The 22399-nt window shown below is 43.2% G+C and overlaps 15 non-coding genes across 15 annotated transcripts; 8 read left to right on the top strand and 7 right to left on the bottom strand.

Moving 5' to 3' along the window:
• Window positions 1-8012: 8012 nt before the first annotated feature.
• Window positions 8013-8085, top strand: TRNAR-ACG (transfer RNA arginine (anticodon ACG)). Its single transcript has one exon. It is a non-coding gene; the product is annotated as a tRNA-Arg (tRNA).
• Window positions 8086-9082: 997 nt separating this feature from the next.
• Window positions 9083-9189, bottom strand: LOC146819237 (U6 spliceosomal RNA). The gene has a single exon (XR_014963991.1). It is a non-coding gene; the product is annotated as a U6 spliceosomal RNA (small nuclear RNA).
• Window positions 9190-9953: 764 nt separating this feature from the next.
• On the top strand, window positions 9954-10026 carry TRNAR-ACG (transfer RNA arginine (anticodon ACG)). Its single transcript has one exon. It is a non-coding gene; the product is annotated as a tRNA-Arg (tRNA).
• Window positions 10027-11033: 1007 nt separating this feature from the next.
• LOC146819235 (U6 spliceosomal RNA) lies at window positions 11034-11140 on the bottom strand. Its single transcript, XR_014963990.1, has one exon. It is a non-coding gene; the product is annotated as a U6 spliceosomal RNA (small nuclear RNA).
• Window positions 11141-11912: 772 nt separating this feature from the next.
• Window positions 11913-11985, top strand: TRNAR-ACG (transfer RNA arginine (anticodon ACG)). The gene has a single exon. It is a non-coding gene; the product is annotated as a tRNA-Arg (tRNA).
• Window positions 11986-12982: 997 nt separating this feature from the next.
• LOC146819233 (U6 spliceosomal RNA) lies at window positions 12983-13089 on the bottom strand. Its single transcript, XR_014963989.1, has one exon. It is a non-coding gene; the product is annotated as a U6 spliceosomal RNA (small nuclear RNA).
• Window positions 13090-13863: 774 nt separating this feature from the next.
• On the top strand, window positions 13864-13936 carry TRNAR-ACG (transfer RNA arginine (anticodon ACG)). Its single transcript has one exon. It is a non-coding gene; the product is annotated as a tRNA-Arg (tRNA).
• A 997-nt stretch (window positions 13937-14933) lies between these two features.
• Window positions 14934-15040, bottom strand: LOC146819231 (U6 spliceosomal RNA). The gene has a single exon (XR_014963988.1). It is a non-coding gene; the product is annotated as a U6 spliceosomal RNA (small nuclear RNA).
• Window positions 15041-15812: 772 nt separating this feature from the next.
• TRNAR-ACG (transfer RNA arginine (anticodon ACG)) lies at window positions 15813-15885 on the top strand. The gene has a single exon. It is a non-coding gene; the product is annotated as a tRNA-Arg (tRNA).
• Window positions 15886-16882: 997 nt separating this feature from the next.
• On the bottom strand, window positions 16883-16988 carry LOC146819229 (U6 spliceosomal RNA). Its single transcript, XR_014964539.1, has one exon. It is a non-coding gene; the product is annotated as a U6 spliceosomal RNA (small nuclear RNA).
• A 772-nt stretch (window positions 16989-17760) lies between these two features.
• Window positions 17761-17833, top strand: TRNAR-ACG (transfer RNA arginine (anticodon ACG)). Its single transcript has one exon. It is a non-coding gene; the product is annotated as a tRNA-Arg (tRNA).
• A 997-nt stretch (window positions 17834-18830) lies between these two features.
• LOC146819227 (U6 spliceosomal RNA) lies at window positions 18831-18936 on the bottom strand. Its single transcript, XR_014964538.1, has one exon. It is a non-coding gene; the product is annotated as a U6 spliceosomal RNA (small nuclear RNA).
• Window positions 18937-19704: 768 nt separating this feature from the next.
• Window positions 19705-19777, top strand: TRNAR-ACG (transfer RNA arginine (anticodon ACG)). The gene has a single exon. It is a non-coding gene; the product is annotated as a tRNA-Arg (tRNA).
• Window positions 19778-20784: 1007 nt separating this feature from the next.
• On the bottom strand, window positions 20785-20891 carry LOC146819225 (U6 spliceosomal RNA). Its single transcript, XR_014963987.1, has one exon. It is a non-coding gene; the product is annotated as a U6 spliceosomal RNA (small nuclear RNA).
• A 772-nt stretch (window positions 20892-21663) lies between these two features.
• On the top strand, window positions 21664-21736 carry TRNAR-ACG (transfer RNA arginine (anticodon ACG)). The gene has a single exon. It is a non-coding gene; the product is annotated as a tRNA-Arg (tRNA).
• Window positions 21737-22399: the final 663 nt, after the last annotated feature.

The raw sequence follows: 22399 nt of genomic DNA, 5'->3' as shown, positions 1-22399 counted from the left end.
GAGGAAATTCTACGTGGCAGAGAAGCGGCGGCGGCTGCACTCTATTCTAGTCTGCCCAAAATAACAACAAATTCCGGAAAAAAGAACACTGCTGAATTAAGTGGGAGTGACAATACTGATGAAAATCAAATTAAAGCGATGTTGAAAAGATTGGAGAAATGCATGTACCAAGAAATGTCGAAGTGGTGGGAACACAAATCGTTAACAATGTATTTGGAAGAGAAGCGTGTGCCTCGGGGGCTTCGGATACTTTTGGCGCCAAGTTATGAGAAGCCAAACCCAAATATGCTTAAAGAATGGGGCCATACTAATTTGGAGTCTTCGGCTAAATTGTTGCAAATATTAGTTAAATATGCGAGCATTGATAGAGAAGCGCTATTGATTGAAATTGAAGAAATCAATGTCCTATAGGCAAAGTTTGAACCCAATGTTTTAATTACTGAAACACGCAAACAAATAAATGAGAGACTTGCCAAACAGGAAGAGAAAATTAAAGCGCGAAAGGTTTATAAATTCGCCCGTGATAAGGAGGACTATGCTCAGGGTCGCATTTATACCTTTGCCAGAAAGTTCGACAATGCTAAAAGAAATAAATTTGCACAACAGGCACAACAGATAAAATCAACGAAGCCAGTTAACAATGCAGCAGCTTCAGCTGCTATGTTACAGAATGCAGAAAATAGCACCAATCAGGAATCAAGTGACATTGAATCACTGACAAGTGGGCCTTCGTCGGATGAGGAAGGATGCAGTACATGGGACCCCAATACTATTGTTCTTGATTTGGGAGAAGAGGTTGATTTTTTAGTGTCGGACAGGCTCCAAACACTACGGCCTCGGACCAAACCACCACAGAAAGTTCAACAGCAAAAAGAGCAAGATGTAACAAAAGGAGGGGTGAACGTCGGAAAAAACACAAAATCGCCCAAAAAACAAAAAAAGCAATTTTGGCGAAAAAAGTACTAACAAGTAGTGAAATTATAAATCTATCCACAATCACCCTGAGCGAAGCCGAGAAACAACTTTTAAGCCTTGGGCTGACATATTGTCCGGTTTCGGATTTCAACTATACTAAAACGAGAGTTGACATTTATTTGTACATCAGGAAATTGAAATTAAAAAAAAAATTTGTGTTAAGGATGGCCAAAATGAACATGAGAAGGATTCATCGATTAACACTGCTGCTGCTACTAACCCTTTGAACTTACAAGCTAAAGACACTAAAACTTTATTGGCAATGCATCAACTGGCAACAAATGACACGATTGATTTTGACATGACATCCACACAGGGGGAATTGAGAAGGGCCTCGGTTGAGCAGCTGGGAGCAAACCTAAGCCCATTCAAACCAAAATCAAAATGTATTCCTACAATGCCTAGGGATTCAATTGATGTTTTCCAAGACGTTGTTGTGGATGATCTTAAAAAACTTTATCACAGGATAAAACATAAAAAAAGATACAAGAGTCAACATGAAAAGAACTATTTGTTGTTGACTAAAAAATTGGGTGATGATCATAGGATTATTGTGGCCACCGCGGATAGAGGTGGTAACGTGGTTATCTGGCCACAAGAAGCCTACATTAAGGAAGCAATGAATCAACTCAACAATCAATTATGCTATGCAAAGAGTACCATCAAAGAGTTTAATCATGCCAAAGAGACACTAAAAAAACTACTGTGGAAATGGAAGAGAGAAGGCATGATCTCTAAACAAGAATTTGATTTTTTGCATGTTGAACATCCCCTATTACCCAGATTGTATCTTTTACCCAAGGTCCACAAGCAAGTTGTTCCAGTGCCTGGGAGACCAATTATTTCCGCCATTGCAGGAGTAGCGGAGCATGTGACTGAATATATTGACTACTTCCTGCAGGATTTGGTGAAAGATCTTCCTACTTACATTAGAGACACTGGGGACTTTATTGGTAAGATCAAAAATGCTGGATGGAGTGACGATATGCTATTTATCACCTTAGATATCGAGTCGCTTTATACAAGTATTGACCATGCATCTGGGCTCAGAGCTTTGGAATTTTTCCTGGGAAAAAGGCCCATTAATTGTTATAATCATAACAAATTATTGATTGAACTTACCAGTTGGCGTCTTAACAACAATTATTTCTTGTTTGGCAATGACATCTATATCCAACAACGTGGTGTTGCGATGGGGGCATGCTTCTCTCCTAGCGATGCATGTTTACATGTAGGCTGGTGGGAGGAGCATGTCCTCAGGCAAACACACTATGATACTTACAACAAACATGTGGCACTTTGGTTGCGTTTTATAGATGATGTTTTTATTTTATGGCGTGGAGATCTTGCCAGTGCAACTGAATTTGTTACTTCCATCAATATCAATCAGGAGAATCTCAAGTTCACTTCATCTATTAGTGAGTGTGAAGCTGAATTTTTAGATGTTAAAGTGTTTATTCACCACAATCATTTGGCCACTAAACTCTTTCGGAAAAGCACTGCTGGAAACAATATTCTTCATGCCAGCAGTGCGCATCCTAGACACATCATTGATAATATTCCATTTGGGGAATTATTGAGACTCAAACGGATTTGTAGTGAAGCGAGTGATCTCGAAATTTGTACAAAGGAGGCATTGGAAAGGTTCCGACAGAGGGGGTATAGGGAATCAGTCTTGAGGGAAGCAGTTCTTAAAACAAAAGCTAGAACTCGTGAATCACTATTTTTACCTACATCTAATATATCTTTAGATAGTGAGTCCACCAATACTAGCCAATCCCCCAGGCTCATTACAACCTATAGTAAACAGGCAAGACAAATCAGATCTATTATTCAAGAACGTTGGCCAATCTTGAAAACTGATTTAGTCTTAAAACCCAGATTACCGGAAGGGCCAACGATAACTTACCGGAAGGGGCCCTCTTTAAGATCACATGTTTGTCATGATTTTCCTGAGCTTCAAAAGCAAGAGGAGTGGCTGAAATCCCGGCCGGGATTCAAGCGCTGTACCACATTCAGAGCGTGCAAATTTGGAAAAAACACCACCCAATATTGCATACTATTTAGCCCTGATCCGTTTAACATACATGGATCTTTTAATTGTAAAACTGAATTTGCTTTCTATATATTAACATGTACTTGTGATCTCAGATATGTAGGGAGTACCCGGCAACCAGTACATGTCAGAATTCTTCAGCACTTACGTGCCATTGTAAACAATGATGCGTCTTATCCGGTGGCGAGGCATTTTAAAGTTTGCCATAACAATAATTTGCAATGCCTCAGTTATTTTGTTATCGCCTTGGTTCCTAAAACCAAGAGAGGGGGTGACCGTGACAAAATGCTTAGAAGATTAGAGTCTGATTTCATTCTAAAATTAGACAGCAGATTTCCCAATGGGCTAAACACAACGGAGGATCTGCATGTGTTCCTTTAAGATACGTTAATTTTGGGTCAGATCTTTTTAGAGTGTATTGCCATGGCTGCTTTCGCGTAAAAATTAATACATTATGAAAAAATGATATTATGAATTTCCATTTGTTCCTCTTTTTCTTTTATTTTATATTTTATTTTTTCCCTATGTGTGCTTAATTGCACAAATTAGGGATACACAAACATTTTTTCACTTTACTTATTTGACATAGATTCAGTAGTGTGTCTGTCTAGTTTTAAAAATCGATACCAACATTAAATTCAATTATGGTGTTTGTGTTTATAAGATTTTAAACTTCAAACAATTTAAGGGCTACATATAATAACATTTGTGTTCATATTAGACAAATTTTATTATAACATTTATGGTTAGGCATAAAATTAGCATAATTTGCACAAGTTTCTTCCTGTGTTTACATATTTGCGTAATTTGCACATTTTGATATGATGAATTTTAATCTGTTATATTTGCACTTTATTGCGCTATTTGCACAGCCAATTGAACATTGATACCATCATGTTATAGATTTTTGGATTAATTGCATTATATGCAAAATAATTATGTTTTACACCAATTGAGCACTTGATAAATGTTTTGTGGCTTTTGGATTTAAACCCGTTATTTAACTTATTATATACATTTAAGGTCTAAATGTATATGTTTGGAAAACTGACTAATGTAATTCTGAATAGTGTGTCTTCACTTTTTTAAAAGTCACATGGTGTAAAAAAATTGTGAAAAAATGTAACCAATGGAATACCTTATAGTATTTAAGGGGCACATTTTATCCAACTGACTGTCTGTGAGCAAGGGCGGATGCCCGAAACGCGTCAGATTGGTGAAACTCGGCTGACAATAAACTAACAACAATTGTGCCTTACCTGGATTTGCGTGGTTTCCATTCTTCGTTACTACGGATTCTTTGGAGATTACAAGTGTGATATATATATATATATATATATATATATATATATATATACATACATACATACATACATACATACATACATATATATATATATATATATATATCTCACACTTGTAATCTCCAAAGAATACATATATATGTATATGTATATGTATATATATATATATATATATATATATATATATATATAAATAAATGCTTTAGTAGAAAACGTATTTTACAGGGTAATAGGGAAGAAAATATATATCTAATAGCGTTTATACTTACCTGTAAAATGGTTCTATATTTAAACGTAACTTTAATCACGCATTTGCTTTTACCAATAATGCTATTGCAATAAAATTTGTTGTAAAGGCATGTGTTGTAAAGGCATATGCGTGGTAAACGTTTGCGTTGTTATGGTAATGCTTTGTAACAGCACTTGTGTTGTAATGGCATGCGTTGTCATATTTTCCTTTTTGATGAGCCCTCACTCTTCATATCTTTTTTGTTCGGCACTAAATCAGTAACATCCCCCATTTAAGCATAAAGTAAAAATTGGTGTGGCTGCATCTATAGTTAAAAAGTATAAATTCTGATGTCTAAACATTTTGCATTGCCAAATTTATCAACCTTCTGAAGAATGAAAGACTGAGCTGACCTTGCTTTGATTCTCACTTGCAACCACCTATTTTACGGAGAAAACATTTAAGTCATTGGGACATCCTGCCAACATCACACAATTGAAAAGATTGTGTTATGTCTCCAGCAACCCTTTTCACACTGGAGCACATCCACCCATTCAATGTGAGGATAAACTGCAGTCCGAATTAATAAATAATTGTGAAGTTCACACCCAAGGCCACTGGAGCAGAATAGAAGACAAATCGAGTTGTCAACATTATATTGCAACCAAAGGTAAATAATATGCTGGGAAAAGCAAAACATGTTGTATACTGTGCAACTAAAAGGAAATTATGTAGCACAATCTGTGAAATTTGTACCTTTTGACATTACAACATATATTAACCCGAAAGGTTTGCAATGCTATAGAAAAAGGATATAAGTATATTCTCAGAAGGGGAATATATGTGCCACATCATATTATACTACTAGCCCTTTAAATAACGTAACATGCATCATGACCTCCGGAGCTTTAAATGGAAATATGGAAGTGCAGGTACTCACCAATTAGAGACCTGTCTGCTCTTAAGAAGTGGGAGAGTTGTGGTGCAGCGGCCAGAATAGCTGACTCTGGAGCGTGGGGCTCATGGTTTGATCCCCAGTGCCGGTAGCAGATCAACTCAGCATCATGTGACTCTGGGCAATAGCTCACCTAATCTCCTTGACAGCCCCCAGCGCCTGAGACCTTTAGGGGTGACTAGTTCGCGCTTTACAAAATACCAGCTTAGTTTGATTACTGATTCTCTCCCATTAAATGTATAACAGCAGTGAAGAGAAGTGTAGGTACTCTCCCTTTCAAATTAAATAAGCGCGGGTGTTCAGTACCAGACAGTACATCCCCATTTATAGCTGCATAGTTAAGTGGTAATTGTTTAGTTCCCTGAGCGATGTTAATCAACAAGATCAATTAGCAGTTCTGTATTTTGTCTTGAATGTAAAATCTGGAACACTGCTTTATTAATGCTGTCCTTTCCAAGTCCGGGTAAAAAAGTTGATGGAATAAACCTTGAACAATGATCCATACACTCAGAAGAAAAGAAACATACAGGGGGCAGAGTCACGCTTTGAAGGTAATCTTTAAAAGCACGCCCTTGCTCATTGTGTTCAGACCTCTGGAGACTCGTTTTTCTACTAAAACCCCATGAAGCGCTGCATAATACATTATATTTATCAAGTACGTTTCACTAAGGGGCAATAAGGCACACTTTACAAAGTAAATTATCAGACCTTTAAAAAGTGAAGAACGACCTTGAAAAATCTACTGCCTTGAAATCAGTGTCTTTGACATGACATACTGCCCACACCGAAAGAAACTCAAGGCGGGACTGTAGGATTAACAGTCCAAAAGAAGTGTGAATGTTCATTTGCGCATTCCAAAAGAACCCTTACCTGGTCAAGAGGCCAGTGTCCTGCGCTGGAAACCACTAAAGTCTGGCAATCTTCCCTACTGGGGGGGATGGGCGCCTGTTCTAAAGGAAACACCTTTCAACAGAGCAGTAGCGCGCTTCACCTGACAAGAGACACTGTCAGGAGACAGGAAGGATCGGAGGCCTCTAAATAGAAACTGTCTCCAAAAACAGACTTTCGCTCAGCGCACTTTAAGGCTTACAACAATAACTTCCAGGTGCACATGTAACTATAACGCAGGAATGGCAGAGGTGATTATTTTATCACGTAACAAAGTATTCATGCTGCCGCTTCATCTAAAGATAGGGATGAGGGATACAAATCAGAACCTGTTTATTTCTAGCAGTTACCAATCCGGACAGTTTATGTAAACATCCCACAGCAATGGATATGCTTTATTCAGATATTGACTTTATGATATGCAAAACTCTCTTGTTGCTAATGTGGCAAGAAACGTAGCTGCAGACAAACATTCTGCTGAGCGTGCTTTGTAACGAACTCAGCCTCCAAACTGTAAGCAATTTCAGAGATTTTGGAGCACCCCCAACAAGAGCATTGCTTCATGCCATCCTTATCTATATTGCCCCATACATTCTATTGTTGAGATTCATTTCCAAGCCATTGTTTTTGTGCCTGGCTGTCTGCTTGGCTTTTGCGAAGAGCTGCTGCTTATAAAAATATTACTAAAACAGTAAAAACCTCTGCTCTCTTTTTTCTCTGAAACGTGACTGCTACAGTTAGGGACACTTAAATTTGTGAACCATTTAGGTTCCTGGCCAGTACATTTATCGTATTCCACAACTCTTTCCTTTAGTTGAAATATTCATATTGCCAAATAAGAAAAAAGGAAATCCTTGTGATAAGGCAAAGAAGGCTACAAAACCGCTTCAGTTAATCCCACTAAGGCCGTAGCTACAAGAGAGCTGGTTGGTTTGGAACTCCTCCAGCTAGGCTACACAGGATAAAATTCAGTTTATGAGGGTTTGCAGCGCAGTGGACAATCATTATTTATTTGAAGTTAAGGATAAAATGACAATAGTAAAGAATTATGAGATTCAAAACTGACCCAAGTTGCTTTTAGCAATATTTATAAAACAAGTAACAAGTTTCAGCCACAAAAAGTCTTAATTCAATGGCATATTGGAAATAGTTTTATTTTAATAAAAAGAGAAAAGGTTAATTTGCATTAAAAATATTTGAACAAGCACAGATTTATGCTTCTTTTCCTTTGAAATGTCTGTCCTGTGCTTCTACTCTGTGTTTCTGGTGAGCAAAGTGTGTTTAAATGCAAAGTGTGTTTCAGCCTGCAGTACCGCCGCCTGTCTACAGGGGCAGAGGGAGCAGAAATTTAAACACACTTGATGAAACACAGGTCCCCACAAGGCAGTTTTTTAAAAAGTTGTAAAAATTGACACAGATGTTCCTGATGCCATTTTTTATCATTTAGAAGACATTGCCTTGTGGGGACCTGGGTTCAGGTCCCCACAGTGCAATCAAGTCCCCACAGCGTGAGTGTGTTATCACACTCAAGTCCCCACAAGGATAGTAACACAAACCCACAACTTCTGGTCCTCTTAAGGACAAAAGTATGGGTAATCCTACATGGGGCCAGTGGCGCAATGGATAACGCGTCTGACTACGGATCAGAAGATTGTAGGTTCGACTCCTATCTGGCTCGAAAGGGTCATAGGTCCCTGTTTTATGGTATTCCTGTGGAATTCTTATTTACCTCAGACTTGTTGTAGGTTCAATATTCTCGAGCAGGACTCATCCAGCAGTCGTTCCATGGTAGGGCTGCAGTAATAGGACCACGGCTAGTTAAAAGTTTCCCATTTGCTGCTGGATTCTATGTGAAGGCCGTCATGTGGTGTGCTGCTTTTGTATTTCAACATGGGTCTCTGAGTCTCTAAACTAGGAAAAAATCTTGTTGAGAAAAGTGTGTGTGAGAGGGTCTGTGGGTGCAGGCAGGTGTGTGCACTTGAGTGCTGACCCATTTACATGTGTGAGAGGGACAAGCAAATTGCCTGTGGGATGTAGGCCTACAACTGGAACCAAGCAGCCAGGCAGAACCACAGGTAAGGAGAGAGGAAGGCAGTTCATTATTAGAGCAGGATCATGAGCATCTTGCCCTGCTCCCTTCTGCCCCGATCGGCCACGACCTCTCTATTAGGGTGGAGGGTGAACATTTCTTGGACCTCAGAAACTGAGGGATGCAGCGCCGATATGTCCTCCAAGGGCCTAGAGGACCTGGTGCCCAATCATGCCTGGTGTTTTTCAGCTTACCCGACCAATCTGGTTGCAAGGCGGATTTTAACAGTACTGCTGAAAAGGGACTCCCAGACAGCCCTGAGGCCATCATTTGCATAGGCCCTCCCCTTCTCTTTCTCTTGCTTCCCACAAAGCAACGCATCGCTGGCAGCAGTATAGATTTGGGGGTTGTGAAGAATAATGACAGGGAGGCTGAAGAAGGGAAAGAAAAGTCCCAGAAGTCCTGCAGGCTTCCTTGCTAAATGCAGCTGGCCATAGAGTGCACCTTCATTACTGCGAGGTAAATACATTAAAAATGTTGAGGAGAGACAAATTGAAAAATAGATATTAGGAGGAAAGCACTGGAACCTGCTTTATTATTTCAATTAGTCTTGAAAACATAGAACATTTCTCTTCTGAAAGCTGGTAAAAATATGGAACGCTTCACGAATTTGCGTGTCATCCTTGCGCAGGGGCCATGCTAATCTTCTCTGTATCGTTCCAATTTTAGTATATGTGCCGCCGAAGCGAGCACACTTCATTGATGAACCTACAATGTTTATAAACTCTCTAAATCTACGGTCTCTAGACATAGGGTGGCCTGGCAGAGATGCTCGTATGGCCAGTAAGCATTCAAATCTGAGCCAATGGGCAAAAATGCATGAAGAGTAACAATCCATTATTCTTCACTGCATTTGTGGTCCAAGACTTCACCAATTGGAAGTATGTAGATTATGCCAGGGTTGCAAAGGCTCATGGTTCAGGCTACTGACAAGGAACATTGTGACATCATGCTGCCTGTGGAACAGTGATATTAAAGGTGAGACAGCTGCACAGTAGGTTAGGTGAAGGGCTCTGAGAGGTGAAAGGCAGCATGCTTGGGTCCCTGGACAAGGTGAGCCTATGACAAGGTGTCTGAATTTTCGCCTGTATTGTAATATTAAACACTTTATTGTTGTACCCGCCTGCTGATTAAGGAGTCCTCAAGATCAGCTCCACACAGACGTGGAACTGATGATGTTAATGCAGAATATTTAAGAAACTGAGGCTGATCTAAAACATTTCCTTGGACCTAGGACCATTTCCCCTGACTTTTAGGTCCTTCGTCCTCCTAAAGTCCTTTGTATAAGTTAGGAACACCTGACAGAACAGAATTTCAGGAGGTCAGGTGGGTTTACTTGTGTCTTCTGGTTGTGAGCAGTAAACGTGGCTAAAAAGGTTGATGGAATGGTGTTTTAAAACACACACACACACAACTTCTGGTCCTCTTAAGGACAAAAGTATGGGTAATCCTACATGGGGCCAGTGGCGCAATGGATAACGCGTCTGACTACGGATCAGAAGATTGTAGGTTCGACTCCTATCTGGCTCGAAAGGGTCATAGGTCCCTGTTTTATGGTATTCCTGTGGAATTCTTATTTACCTCAGACTTGTTGTAGGTTCAATATTCTCGAGCAGGACTCATCCAGCAGTCGTTCCATGGTAGGGCTGCAGTAATAGGACCACGGCTAGTTAAAAGTTTCCCATTTGCTGCTGGATTCTATGTGAAGGCCGTCATGTGGTGTGCTGCTTTTGTATTTCAACATGGGTCTCTGAGTCTCTAAACTAGGAAAAAATCTTGTTGAGAAAAGTGTGTGTGAGAGGGTCTGTGGGTGCAGGCAGGTGTGTGCACTTGAGTGCTGACCCATTTACATGTGTGAGAGGGACAAGCAAATTGCCTGTGGGATGTAGGCCTACAACTGGAACCAAGCAGCCAGGCAGAACCACAGGTAAGGAGAGAGGAAGGCAGTTCATTATTAGAGCAGGATCATGAGCATCTTGCCCTGCTCCCTTCTGCCCCGATCGGCCACGATCGGCCACGACCTCTCTATTAGGGTGGAGGGTGAACATTTCTTGGACCTCAGAAACTGAGGGATGCAGCGACGATATGTCCTCCAAGGGCCTAGAGGACCTGGTGCCCAATCATGCCTGGTGTTTTTCAGCTTACCCGACCAATCTGGTTGCAAGGCGGATTTGAACAGTACTGCTGAAAAGGGACTCCCAGACAGCCCTGAGGCCATCATTTGCATAGGCCCTCCCCTTCTCTTTCTCTTGCTTCCCACAAAGCAACGCATCGCTGGCAGCAGTATAGATTTGGGGGTTGTGAAGAATAATGACAGGGAGGCTGAAGAAGGGAAAGAAAAGTCCCAGAAGTCCTGCAGGCTTCCTTGCTAAATGCAGCTGGCCATAGAGTGCACCTTCATTACTGCGAGGTAAATACATTAAAAATGTTGAGGAGAGACAAATTGAAAAATAGATATTAGGAGGAAAGCACTGGAACCTGCTTTATTATTTCAATTAGTCTTGAAAACATAGAACATTTCTCTCCTGAAAGCTGGTAAAAATATGGAACGCTTCACGAATTTGCGTGTCATCCTTGCGCAGGGGCCATGCTAATCTTCTCTGTATCGTTCCAATTTTAGTATATGTGCCGCCGAAGCGAGCACACTTCATTGATGAACCTACAATGTTTATAAACTCTCTAAATCTACGGTCTCTAGACATAGGGTGGCCTGGCAGAGATGCTCGTATGGCCAGTAAGCATTCAAATCTGAGCCAATGGGCAAAAATGCATGAAGAGTAACAATCCATTATTCTTCACTGCATTTGTGGTCCAAGACTTCACCAATTGGAAGTATGTAGATTATGCCAGGGTTGCAAAGGCTCATGGTTCAGGCTACTGACAAGGAACATTGTGACATCATGCTGCCTGTGGAACAGTGATATTAAAGGTGAGACAGCTGCACAGTAGGTTAGGTGAAGGGCTCTGAGAGGTGAAAGGCAGCATGCTTGGGTCCCTGGACAAGGTGAGCCTATGACAAGGTGTCTGAATTTTCGCCTGTATTGTAATATTAAACACTTTATTGTTGTACCCGCCTGCTGATTAAGGAGTCCTCAAGATCAGCTCCACACAGACGTGGAACTGATGATGTTAATGCAGAATATTTAAGAAACTGAGGCTGATCTAAAACATTTCCTTGGACCTAGGACCATTTCCCCTGACTTTTAGGTCCTTCGTCCTCCTAAAGTCCTTTGTATAAGTTAGGAACACCTGACAGAACAGAATTTCAGGAGGTCAGGTGGGTTTACTTGTGTCTTCTGGTTGTGAGCAGTAAACGTGGCTAAAAAGGTTGATGGAATGGTGTTTTAAAACACACACACACACACACACACAACTTCTGGTCCTCTTAAGGACAAAAGTATGGGTAATCCTACATGGGGCCAGTGGCGCAATGGATAACGCGTCTGACTACGGATCAGAAGATTGTAGGTTCGACTCCTATCTGGCTCGAAAGGGTCATAGGTCCCTGTTTTATGGTATTCCTGTGGAATTCTTATTTACCTCAGACTTGTTGTAGGTTCAATATTCTCGAGCAGGACTCATCCAGCAGTCGTTCCATGGTAGGGCTGCAGTAATAGGACCACGGCTAGTTAAAAGTTTCCCATTTGCTGCTGGATTCTATGTGAAGGCCGTCATGTGGTGTGCTGCTTTTGTATTTCAACATGGGTCTCTGAGTCTCTAAACTAGGAAAAAATCTTGTTGAGAAAAGTGTGTGTGAGAGGGTCTGTGGGTGCAGGCAGGTGTGTGCACTTGAGTGCTGACCCATTTACATGTGTGAGAGGGACAAGCAAATTGCCTGTGGGATGTAGGCCTACAACTGGAACCAAGCAGCCAGGCAGAACCACAGGTAAGGAGAGAGGAAGGCAGTTCATTATTAGAGCAGGATCATGAGCATCTTGCCCTGCTCCCTTCTGCCCCGATCGGCCACGACCTCTCTATTAGGGTGGAGGGTGAACATTTCTTGGACCTCAGAAACTGAGGGATGCAGCGCCGATATGTCCTCCAAGGGCCTAGAGGACCTGGTGCCCAATCATGCCTGGTGTTTTTCAGCTTACCCGACCAATCTGGTTGCAAGGCGGATTTTAACAGTACTGCTGAAAAGGGACTCCCAGACAGCCCTGAGGCCATCATTTGCATAGGCCCTCCCCTTCTCTTTCTCTTGCTTCCCACAAAGCAACGCATCGCTGGCAGCAGTATAGATTTGGGGGTTGTGAAGAATAATGACAGGGAGGCTGAAGAAGGGAAAGAAAAGTCCCAGAAGTCCTGCAGGCTTCCTTGCTAAATGCAGCTGGCCATAGAGTGCACCTTCATTACTGCGAGGTAAATACATTAAAAATGTTGAGGAGAGACAAATTGAAAAATAGATATTAGGAGGAAAGCACTGGAACCTGCTTTATTATTTCAATTAGTCTTGAAAACATAGAACATTTCTCTTCTGAAAGCTGGTAAAAATATGGAACGCTTCACGAATTTGCGTGTCATCCTTGCGCAGGGGCCATGCTAATCTTCTCTGTATCGTTCCAATTTTAGTATATGTGCCGCCGAAGCGAGCACACTTCATTGATGAACCTACAATGTTTATAAACTCTCTAAATCTACGGTCTCTAGACATAGGGTGGCCTGGCAGAGATGCTCGTATGGCCAGTAAGCATTCAAATCTGAGCCAATGGGCAAAAATGCATGAAGAGTAACAATCCATTATTCTTCACTGCATTTGTGGTCCAAGACTTCACCAATTGGAAGTATGTAGATTATGCCAGGGTTGCAAAGGCTCATGGTTCAGGCTACTGACAAGGAACATTGTGACATCATGCTGCCTGTGGAACAGTGATATTAAAGGTGAGACAGCTGCACAGTAGGTTAGGTGAAGGGCTCTGAGAGGTGAAAGGCAGCATGCTTGGGTCCCTGGACAAGGTGAGCCTATGACAAGGTGTCTGAATTTTCGCCTGTATTGTAATATTAAACACTTTATTGTTGTACCCGCCTGCTGATTAAGGAGTCCTCAAGATCAGCTCCACACAGACGTGGAACTGATGATGTTAATGCAGAATATTTAAGAAACTGAGGCTGATCTAAAACATTTCCTTGGACCTAGGACCATTTCCCCTGACTTTTAGGTCCTTCGTCCTCCTAAAGACCTTTGTATAAGTTAGGAACACCTGACAGAACAGAATTTCAGGAGGTCAGGTGGGTTTACTTGTGTCTTCTGGTTGTGAGCAGTAAACGTGGCTAAAAAGGTTGATGGAATGGTGTTTTAAAACACACACACACACACACACACACAACTTCTGGTCCTCTTAAGGACAAAAGTATGGGTAATCCTACATGGGGCCAGTGGCGCAATGGATAACGCGTCTGACTACGGATCAGAAGATTGTAGGTTCGACTCCTATCTGGCTCGAAAGGGTCATAGGTCCCTGTTTTATGGTATTCCTGTGGAATTCTTATTTACCTCAGACTTGTTGTAGGTTCAATATTCTCGAGCAGGACTCATCCAGCAGTCGTTCCATGGTAGGGCTGCAGTAATAGGACCACGGCTAGTTAAAAGTTTCCCATTTGCTGCTGGATTCTATGTGAAGGCCGTCATGTGGTGTGCTGCTTTTGTATTTCAACATGGGTCTCTGAGTCTCTAAACTAGGAAAAAATCTTGTTGAGAAAAGTGTGTGTGAGAGGGTCTGTGGGTGCAGGCAGGTGTGTGCACTTGAGTGCTGACCCATTTACATGTGTGAGAGGGACAAGCAAATTGCCTGTGGGATGTAGGCCTACAACTGGAACCAAGCAGCCAGGCAGAACCACAGGTAAGGAGAGAGGAAGGCAGTTCATTATTAGAGCAGGATCATGAGCATCTTGCCCTGCTCCCTTCTGCCCCGATCGGCCACGACCTCTCTATTAGGGTGGAGGGTGAACATTTCTTGGACCTCAGAAACTGAGGGATGCAGCGACGATATGTCCTCCAAGGGCCTAGAGGACCTGGTGCCCAATCATGCCTGGTGTTTTTCAGCTTACCCGACCAATCTGGTTGCAAGGCGGATTTGAACAGTACTGCTGAAAAGGGACTCCCAGACAGCCCTGAGGCCATCATTTGCATAGGCCCTCCCCTTCTCTTTCTCTTGCTTCCCACAAAGCAACGCATCGCTGGCAGCAGTATAGATTTGGGGGTTGTGAAGAATAATGACAGGGAGGCTGAAGAAGGGAAAGAAAAGTCCCAGAAGTCCTGCAGGCTTCCTTGCTAAATGCAGCTGGCCATAGAGTGCACCTTCATTACTGCGAGGTAAATACATTAAAAATGTTGAGGAGAGACAAATTGAAAAATAGATATTAGGAGGAAAGCACTGGAACCTGCTTTATTATTTCAATTAGTCTTGAAAACATAGAACATTTCTCTCCTGAAAGCTGGTAAAAATATGGAACGCTTCACGAATTTGCGTGTCATCCTTGCGCAGGGGCCATGCTAATCTTCTCTGTATCGTTCCAATTTTAGTATATGTGCCGCCGAAGCGAGCACACTTCATTGATGAACCTACAATGTTTATAAACTCTCTAAATCTACGGTCTCTAGACATAGGGTGGCCTGGCAGAGATGCTCGTATGGCCAGTAAGCATTCAAATCTGAGCCAATGGGCAAAAATGCATGAAGAGTAACAATCCATTATTCTTCACTGCATTTGTGGTCCAAGACTTCACCAATTGGAAGTATGTAGATTATGCCAGGGTTGCAAAGGCTCATGGTTCAGGCTACTGACAAGGAACATTGTGACATCATGCTGCCTGTGGAACAGTGATATTAAAGGTGAGACAGCTGCACAGTAGGTTAGGTGAAGGGCTCTGAGAGGTGAAAGGCAGCATGCTTGGGTCCCTGGACAAGGTGAGCCTATGACAAGGTGTCTGAATTTTCGCCTGTATTGTAATATTAAACACTTTATTGTTGTACCCGCCTGCTGATTAAGGAGTCCTCAAGATCAGCTCCACACAGACGTGGAACTGATGATGTTAATGCAGAATATTTAAGAAACTGAGGCTGATCTAAAACATTTCCTTGGACCTAGGACCATTTCCCCTGACTTTTAGGTCCTTCGTCCTCCTAAAGTCCTTTGTATAAGTTAGGAACACCTGACAGAACAGAATTTCAGGAGGTCAGGTGGGTTTACTTGTGTCTTCTGGTTGTGAGCAGTAAACGTGGCTAAAAAGGTTGATGGAATGGTGTTTTAAAACACACACACACACACACACACAACTTCTGGTCCTCTTAAGGACAAAAGTATGGGTAATCCTACATGGGGCCAGTGGCGCAATGGATAACGCGTCTGACTACGGATCAGAAGATTGTAGGTTCGACTCCTATCTGGCTCGAAAGGGTCATAGGTCCCTGTTTTATGGTATTCCTGTGGAATTCTTATTTACCTCAGACTTGTTGTAGGTTCAATATTCTCGAGCAGGACTCATCCAGCAGTCGTTCCATGGTAGGGCTGCAGTAATAGGACCACGGCTAGTTAAAAGTTTCCCATTTGCTGCTGGATTCTATGTGAAGGCCGTCATGTGGTGTGCTGCTTTTGTATTTCAACATGGGTCTCTGAGTCTCTAAACTAGGAAAAAATCTTGTTGAGAAAAGTGTGTGTGAGAGGGTCTGTGGGTGCAGGCAGGTGTGTGCACTTGAGTGCTGACCCATTTACATGTGTGAGAGGGACAAGCAAATTGCCTGTGGGATGTAGGCCTACAACTGGAACCAAGCAGCCAGGCAGAACCACAGGTAAGGAGAGAGGAAGGCAGTTCATTATTAGAGCAGGATCATGAGCATCTTGCCCTGCTCCCTTCTGCCCCGATCGGCCACGACCTCTCTATTAGGGTGGAGGGTGAACATTTCTTGGACCTCAGAAACTGAGGGATGCAGCGCCGATATGTCCTCCAAGGGCCTAGAGGACCTGGTGCCCAATCATGCCTGGTGTTTTTCAGCTTACCCGACCAATCTGGTTGCAAGGCGGATTTTAACAGTACTGCTGAAAAGGGACTCCCAGACAGCTCTGAGGCCATCATTTGCATAGGCCCTCCCCTTCTCTTTCTCTTGCTTCCCACAAAGCAACGCATCGCTGGCAGCAGTATAGATTTGGGGGTTGTGAAGAATAATGACAGGGAGGCTGAAGAAGGGAAAGAAAAGTCCCAGAAGTCCTGCAGGCTTCCTTGCTAAATGCAGCTGGCCATAGAGTGCACCTTCATTACTGCGAGGTAAATACATTAAAAATGTTGAGGAGAGACAAATTGAAAAATAGATATTAGGAGGAAAGCACTGGAACCTGCTTTATTATTTCAATTAGTCTTGAAAACATAGAACATTTCTCTCCTGAAAGCTGGTAAAAATATGGAACGCTTCACGAATTTGCGTGTCATCCTTGCGAGGGGCCATGCTAATCTTCTCTGTATCGTTCCAATTTTAGTATATGTGCCGCCGAAGCGAGCACACTTCATTGATGAACCTACAATGTTTATAAACTCTCTAAATCTACGGTCTCTAGACATAGGGTGGCCTGGCAGAGATGCTCGTATGGCCAGTAAGCATTCAAATCTGAGCCAATGGGCAAAAATGCATGAAGAGTAACAATCCATTATTCTTCACTGCATTTGTGGTCCAAGACTTCACCAATTGGAAGTATGTAGATTATGCCAGGGTTGCAAAGGCTCATGGTTCAGGCTACTGACAAGGAACATTGTGACATCATGCTGCCTGTGGAACAGTGATATTAAAGGTGAGACAGCTGCACAGTAGGTTAGGTGAAGGGCTCTGAGAGGTGAAAGGCAGCATGCTTGGGTCCCTGGACAAGGTGAGCCTATGACAAGGTGTCTGAATTTTCGCCTGTATTGTAATATTAAACACTTTATTGTTGTACCCGCCTGCTGATTAAGGAGTCCTCAAGATCAGCTCCACACAGACGTGGAACTGATGATGTTAATGCAGAATATTTAAGAAACTGAGGCTGATCTAAAACATTTCCTTGGACCTAGGACCATTTCCCCTGACTTTTAGGTCCTTCGTCCTCCTAATGTCCTTTGTATAAGTTAGGAACACCTGACAGAACAGAATTTCAGGAGGTCAGGTGGGTTTACTTGTGTCTTCTGGTTGTGAGCAGTAAACGTGGCTAAAAAGGTTGATGGAATGGTGTTTTAAAACACACACACACACACACACACAACTTCTGGTCCTCTTAAGGACAAAAGTATGGGTAATCCTACATGGGGCCAGTGGCGCAATGGATAACGCGTCTGACTACGGATCAGAAGATTGTAGGTTCGACTCCTATCTGGCTCGAAAGGGTCATAGGTCCCTGTTTTATGGTATTCCTGTGGAATTCTTATTTACCTCAGACTTGTTGTAGGTTCAATATTCTCGAGCAGGACTCATCCAGCAGTCGTTCCATGGTAGGGCTGCAGTAATAGGACCACGGCTAGTTAAAAGTTTCCCATTTGCTGCTGGATTCTATGTGAAGGCCGTCATGTGGTGTGCTGCTTTTGTATTTCAACATGGGTCTCTGAGTCTCTAAACTAGGAAAAAATCTTGTTGAGAAAAGTGTGTGTGAGAGGGTCTGTGGGTGCAGGCAGGTGTGTGCACTTGAGTGCTGACCCATTTACATGTGTGAGAGGGACAAGCAAATTGCCTGTGGGATGTAGGCCTACAACTGGAACCAAGCAGCCAGGCAGAACCACAGGTAAGGAGAGAGGAAGGCAGTTCATTATTAGAGCAGGATCATGAGCATCTTGCCCTGCTCCCTTCTGCCCCGATCGGCCACGACCTCTCTATTAGGGTGGAGGGTGAACATTTCTTGGACCTCAGAAACTGAGGGATGCAGCGCCGATATGTCCTCCAAGGGCCTAGAGGACCTGGTGCCCAATCATGCCTGGTGTTTTTCAGCTTACCCGACCAATCTGGTTGCAAGGCGGATTTTAACAGTACTGCTGAAAAGGGACTCCCAGACAGCTCTGAGGCCATCATTTGCATAGGCCCTCCCCTTCTCTTTCTCTTGCTTCCCACAAAGCAACGCATCGCTGGCAGCAGTATAGATTTGGGGGTTGTGAAGAATAATGACAGGGAGGCTGAAGAAGGGAAAGAAAAGTCCCAGAAGTCCTGCAGGCTTCCTTGCTAAATGCAGCTGGCCATAGAGTGCACCTTCATTACTGCGAGGTAAATACATTAAAAATGTTGAGGAGAGACAAATTGAAAAATAGATATTAGGAGGAAAGCACTGGAACCTGCTTTATTATTTCAATTAGTCTTGAAAACATAGAACATTTCTCTTCTGAAAGCTGGTAAAAATATGGAACGCTTCACGAATTTGCGTGTCATCCTTGCGAGGGGCCATGCTAATCTTCTCTGTATCGTTCCAATTTTAGTATATGTGCCGCCGAAGCGAGCACACTTCATTGATGAACCTACAATGTTTATAAACTCTCTAAATCTACGGTCTCTAGACATAGGGTGGCCTGGCAGAGATGCTCGTATGGCCAGTAAGCATTCAAATCTGAGCCAATGGGCAAAAATGCATGAAGAGTAACAATCCATTATTCTTCACTGCATTTGTGGTCCAAGACTTCACCAATTGGAAGTATGTAGATTATGCCAGGGTTGCAAAGGCTCATGGTTCAGGCTACTGACAAGGAACATTGTGACATCATGCTGCCTGTGGAACAGTGATATTAAAGGTGAGACAGCTGCACAGTAGGTTAGGTGAAGGGCTCTGAGAGGTGAAAGGCAGCATGCTTGGGTCCCTGGACAAGGTGAGCCTATGACAAGGTGTCTGAATTTTCGCCTGTATTGTAATATTAAACACTTTATTGTTGTACCCGCCTGCTGATTAAGGAGTCCTCAAGATCAGCTCCACACAGACGTGGAACTGATGATGTTAATGCAGAATATTTAAGAAACTGAGGCTGATCTAAAACATTTCCTTGGACCTAGGACCATTTCCCCTGACTTTTAGGTCCTTCGTCCTCCTAAAGACCTTTGTATAAGTTAGGAACACCTGACAGAACAGAATTTCAGGAGGTCAGGTGGGTTTACTTGTGTCTTCTGGTTGTGAGCAGTAAACGTGGCTAAAAAGGTTGATGGAATGGTGTTTTAAAACACACACACACACACACAACTTCTGGTCCTCTTAAGGACAAAAGTATGGGTAATCCTACATGGGGCCAGTGGCGCAATGGATAACGCGTCTGACTACGGATCAGAAGATTGTAGGTTCGACTCCTATCTGGCTCGAAAGGGTCATAGGTCCCTGTTTTATGGTATTCCTGTGGAATTCTTATTTACCTCAGACTTGTTGTAGGTTCAATATTCTCGAGCAGGACTCATCCAGCAGTCGTTCCATGGTAGGGCTGCAGTAATAGGACCACGGCTAGTTAAAAGTTTCCCATTTGCTGCTGGATTCTATGTGAAGGCCGTCATGTGGTGTGCTGCTTTTGTATTTCAACATGGGTCTCTGAGTCTCTAAACTAGGAAAAAATCTTGTTGAGAAAAGTGTGTGTGAGAGGGTCTGTGGGTGCAGGCAGGTGTGTGCACTTGAGTGCTGACCCATTTACATGTGTGAGAGGGACAAGCAAATTGCCTGTGGGATGTAGGCCTACAACTGGAACCAAGCAGCCAGGCAGAACCACAGGTAAGGAGAGAGGAAGGCAGTTCATTATTAGAGCAGGATCATGAGCATCTTGCCCTGCTCCCTTCTGCCCCGATCGGCCACGATCGGCCAAGACCTCTCTATTAGGGTGGAGGGTGAACATTTCTTGGACCTCAGAAACTGAGGGATGCAGCGACGATATGTCCTCCAAGGGCCTAGAGGACCTGGTGCCCAATCATGCCTGGTGTTTTTCAGCTTACCCGACCAATCTGGTTGCAAGGCGGATTTGAACAGTACTGCTGAAAAGGGACTCCCAGACAGCCCTGAGGCCATCATTTGCATAGGCCCTCCCCTTCTCTTTCTCTTGCTTCCCACAAAGCAACGCATCGCTGGCAGCAGTATAGATTTGGGGGTTGTGAAGAATAATGACAGGGAGGCTGAAGAAGGGAAAGAAAAGTCCCAGAAGTCCTGCAGGCTTCCTTGCTAAATGCAGCTGGCCATAGAGTGCACCTTCATTACTGCGAGGTAAATACATTAAAAATGTTGAGGAGAGACAAATTGAAAAATAGATATTAGGAGGAAAGCACTGGAACCTGCTTTATTATTTCAATTAGTCTTGAAAACATAGAACATTTCTCTCCTGAAAGCTGGTAAAAATATGGAACGCTTCACGAATTTGCGTGTCATCCTTGCGCAGGGGCCATGCTAATCTTCTCTGTATCGTTCCAATTTTAGTATATGTGCCGCCGAAGCGAGCACACTTCATTGATGAACCTACAATGTTTATAAACTCTCTAAATCTACGGTCTCTAGACATAGGGTGGCCTGGCAGAGATGCTCGTATGGCCAGTAAGCATTCAAATCTGAGCCAATGGGCAAAAATGCATGAAGAGTAACAATCCATTATTCTTCACTGCATTTGTGGTCCAAGACTTCACCAATTGGAAGTATGTAGATTATGCCAGGGTTGCAAAGGCTCATGGTTCAGGCTACTGACAAGGAACATTGTGACATCATGCTGCCTGTGGAACAGTGATATTAAAGGTGAGACAGCTGCACAGTAGGTTAGGTGAAGGGCTCTGAGAGGTGAAAGGCAGCATGCTTGGGTCCCTGGACAAGGTGAGCCTATGACAAGGTGTCTGAATTTTCGCCTGTATTGTAATATTAAACACTTTATTGTTGTACCCGCCTGCTGATTAAGGAGTCCTCAAGATCAGCTCCACACAGACGTGGAACTGATGATGTTAATGCAGAATATTTAAGAAACTGAGGCTGATCTAAAACATTTCCTTGGACCTAGGACCATTTCCCCTGACTTTTAGGTCCTTCGTCCTCCTAAAGTCCTTTGTATAAGTTAGGAACACCTGACAGAACAGAATTTCAGGAGGTCAGGTGGGTTTACTTGTGTCTTCTGGTTGTGAGCAGTAAACGTGGCTAAAAAGGTTGATGGAATGGTGTTTTAAAACACACACACACACACACACACAACTTCTGGTCCTCTTAAGGACAAAAGTATGGGTAATCCTACATGGGGCCAGTGGCGCAATGGATAACGCGTCTGACTACGGATCAGAAGATTGTAGGTTCGACTCCTATCTGGCTCGAAAGGGTCATAGGTCCCTGTTTTATGGTATTCCTGTGGAATTCTTATTTACCTCAGACTTGTTGTAGGTTCAATATTCTCGAGCAGGACTCATCCAGCAGTCGTTCCATGGTAGGGCTGCAGTAATAGGACCACGGCTAGTTAAAAGTTTCCCATTTGCTGCTGGATTCTATGTGAAGGCCGTCATGTGGTGTGCTGCTTTTGTATTTCAACATGGGTCTCTGAGTCTCTAAACTAGGAAAAAATCTTGTTGAGAAAAGTGTGTGTGAGAGGGTCTGTGGGTGCAGGCAGGTGTGTGCACTTGAGTGCTGACCCATTTACATGTGTGAGAGGGACAAGCAAATTGCCTGTGGGATGTAGGCCTACAACTGGAACCAAGCAGCCAGGCAGAACCACAGGTAAGGAGAGAGGAAGGCAGTTCATTATTAGAGCAGGATCATGAGCATCTTGCCCTGCTCCCTTCTGCCCCGATCGGCCACGACCTCTCTATTAGGGTGGAGGGTGAACATTTCTTGGACCTCAGAAACTGAGGGATGCAGCGCCGATATGTCCTCCAAGGGCCTAGAGGACCTGGTGCCCAATCATGCCTGGTGTTTTTCAGCTTACCCGACCAATCTGGTTGCAAGGCGGATTTTAACAGTACTGCTGAAAAGGGACTCCCAGA

The sequence above is a fragment of the Triturus cristatus genome, chromosome 6 (assembly GCF_964204655.1).
Source record: "Triturus cristatus chromosome 6, aTriCri1.1, whole genome shotgun sequence".
NCBI lineage: Eukaryota > Metazoa > Chordata > Amphibia > Caudata > Salamandridae > Triturus > Triturus cristatus.
Note: the sequence above shows the minus strand (reverse complement) of the source record. Positions and strands in the feature narration are given on the sequence as shown.